Genomic DNA, 3,415 nt, shown 5'->3' with positions numbered 1-3,415 from the left:
AATTATTGACATTATAAACAAAAGCATTTAATTACTTTTTATATTTGTGAGGGGGTAAATCAATGACATCAAGGAAAAATCAAGAAATGTTATATGTATGCATTTGTTTATTTACTTATATACATAATACTCCCATATTTCTATTAAACTTTAAAAAATATTCTTGTTTTATACTTTCCTACGTCCTCTAGCCTTCATGAATAATCTTGAGTGTCTGAATTATAACATTGTGTTATTTATCCAGAATTGCACAGGTTTGCCTGAAATCACGTTTTTATTCATTTTCAGCAACAGCCTACCTGCAATGTCCAGCCGTGTCCCGTTGCCAAACAGGATCTGCCCACTTGTGGCCACAGCACAGTAGTAAGTCCCAGCGTCAGAGGAGCTGAGATTTGTCTTAGTGAGACTACAGACACAGCCTGCTGTAGAAAACTGCAGCTCAGAGCTCCTCTCACACTGATCAATCCAGTTGTTATGGGTTTTTAATCCTGAAAGGGATTCTCCTGATCTGTGCCTGAACCAATCGACACTGTGCTCTGCTTTACAGGTGTAATAATCTATCACACACTGCAAGGTCACATTGTCTCCTGGCTGGACGGGGACAGACACAGGCGGCTGCACTGCTCTCCTGCTGATGGACTCTGGGTCTAGATCTGTAAAGTGAGGGTCCATTAATAATTAGTATTGTATATAATGAGCAGTGAAGGGCTGTGATCATTAACGAGGTCACATGTCACCTCTTTACATCTTTTATAAACTAACAGAACAGAAACAGGCAACTGTGTGTCAAGAGTAGAATAATGCTGAACTGACAGACAAATACCACAGATGTGCAATTTACTGTGAGCCAGCTGCGTGATCCATGTATCATTACCATGAATAACCACAGATCTGACTTTGAGATTTTAGGACAATGGATTTCACACTATCAGTGGCTATTGAGCCTATTACTGAAAACAGCACGGAAATAAAATACAATGTGTTGAAGTAGAGAGGTGGTTTTATTCCTATCTGTACAGTTTATTTAAGGTATGAGGTTTAAGGTTGTGTTCAGATAAACACAGCAGCGCTCCTACACTTGCACAGGCCAGACAGAGCAGGATTTCACACACAATGGGATTCTTGTCGTTCTTCTTCATTTTCACAATTACACAGTGTTTTCAACAACCACCTATGATAATGAGATCCTCATGCTCTGTCAACCTCTGCATTATATGTATTTCAACTGCTGCTCAGGACTGCAGTTTATTTGCTGCATTAATTTAAAGTAAAGATGAAATCTAGTAAATGAAACTCTGGGTTTACCTTTCATTTGTATTACAGTTCCTTGACCAAAACGCACAGATCTGGATTGAGCTGCTGCACAGAAGTATCTGCCAACATCTGACCGTTCAGTGCTGGATATTTTAAGGTCAAAGTCATCACCGCTTCTTTCTATTGCAAAGCGACTGCTGTTCTTAAACTCATCCTGTAGTGAATCCGCATTGTTTTCCCATGATCCTATGGGTCTCGGAGGATTACCCGGTTCTTGCTTGATCCAGGTCAGGGTGCTGACTGAAGCTTCTCTGCGAATATAGCAACTTAATCTGACTGATCCTCCCCGATCAACAGTCACTGAGGGTGGGGTCTGTATGTAGAACTGAGAGAGAACCAGACCTGGAGAACACGAGGAGCCGGAGGGAAGAATGAAATAAAACCTGAGTTTAATTTAGACAAGGTGCTAGACAAGGTTAAGAAACAATCATTTGGGAAATGCTTCAGATTGCATGACCCGATTTAATATTAAATAGATATTCAGTCAACTATAAGCAACATACATTCAACTACTTGATAAAGTTAAAAAGAAAATTAATGTAATTGCGCTGATTGTTTCTTGTAACTTGGCTTTAGGGTCTCCACTACAGAGGGCTGAGCCATTGTGTTTAATGTGTTTGGTATGGATAGATATCACGTTAACATTGTACTGAGCTTAATTGAGCAAGTAGTTATACATGTAAAATCTATTTAATATTGAATTGGGCCACATAATCTAAACAATTATTTGAATGTATGAACTCTTAGTTATAAATACATGTGTATATCCTTTTTTTTAATAGCAGATAGAAACCCGAGTTGTATTGAGCGATATTAATCGATTGAATCCAATATATTACACATTGAAATATTTAATCTAAAGTTAGCAGTTGTAATAATTAACAGTAAGAAGATTAAACTTACAGGCTGAGGAGGAAATCATTAGAAACACGAAGGTTCTTGTCATCGTCGTCTGTTGGGGGTTCTCTCTGTCCGTCCAGTGTTAAATAAGTGCTGTGTCTGAAATGAAAACGTCAATGGAAAATCTTCAGAGATAAGAGGAGATAACTAATATTTCTTCCCTATGATTGGTCAGCCATTAAACCATATACAGACAAGTCAAGGGCTAAGCACCGCCTGTAGTCACCACAGTTAGTCTGACAGGAAGCGGCTGATACTGGCTTTTATTTATTTCCTCAACGTTGCTGTCACTTTATCATGAAGCCTAAATATTCATGCTGGGTTTGAAATCCATCCCAGAGGAGTAATGTCTGAACATCTCACTCACATCCCCTGAGTCCTGATGCTGTTTTCATATTGAAGTGTTAGTGTGAGAGCTGGGTTTAGCTCTGGGCTGGAGTTGTAGTTGTAGCCCGGCTAGGCGTTGGTGTTGATAATCTGAAGATTCTCTTGCTTTTCCTGTGTGTCTGTGCAACACGAGGTCTCTTACTGTGTTATTGTGCCACAGGTCAACCTAGAAGAGCAGGGCTTTGATAAGAACCAGGTTAAGCTAGCAGTTTCACACTAATATACCATATGAAGCCCCCGTATATGTGGCCCTCGAGAGCGCTTGTGCTTCACCGTATATGGGTCATTCACAAGAGCTGTCAGGCTAAAAGAGGCAGACTTTTACAGGGCAGCATGTGATTCTGGTCATCTCTTGCCCTGATAGGATTCAAATGCTTTTACTTCTTACCTCGTTAGACACTTCTGTAAGACTCATCATGAGTGATCTCCTTGCATCTCTTATACATTTATTTCATTGAGCTCCCTCTCTTGATTATTTTCAACTCTTCATACACACCACTAGTAGAGGACATGCAGAAGACACTCCGGTATCCTGTCTGTGGTGTCCAGTCAGTATGATTAAAGGGACACTGGGATATCTGTGTCCTGGAGGCCTGGGTACCAGGTGCTGAGGTCAACTGAAGCTCGGTGTGCCTGGTTGCTTTTCAGTCTCGCCACAGTGTCTGTTAAGGTTGGATACAAACACAATCAATCTGGTATTGACTCATTTGTGATGCTGGTGTGATGAGGTGATGGTTGAAGCAGACACTCTGAGTCGAGCACAGAGGGCTAGAACGGTGTGTTTGCAACAGTACCTCTGCATAGCAATGTGGGG

General features: G+C 40.7%; 1 long non-coding RNA gene across 1 annotated transcript; it reads right to left on the bottom strand.

Moving 5' to 3' along the window:
• Positions 1–574: 574 nt before the first annotated feature.
• Positions 575–2,305, bottom strand: LOC136750734 (uncharacterized). Its single transcript, XR_010816950.1, has 3 exons — positions 2,218–2,305; positions 1,306–1,656; positions 575–653 (listed from the first exon to the last, which is right to left on the bottom strand). It is a non-coding gene; the product is annotated as an uncharacterized LOC136750734 (long non-coding RNA).
• Positions 2,306–3,415: the final 1,110 nt, after the last annotated feature.

This window comes from Amia ocellicauda, chromosome 6 (assembly GCF_036373705.1).
Source record: "Amia ocellicauda isolate fAmiCal2 chromosome 6, fAmiCal2.hap1, whole genome shotgun sequence".
Lineage (NCBI taxonomy): Eukaryota > Metazoa > Chordata > Actinopteri > Amiiformes > Amiidae > Amia > Amia ocellicauda.
The sequence above is the reverse complement of the archived record's forward strand: the minus strand, read 5'-3'. Positions and strand labels throughout refer to the sequence as shown.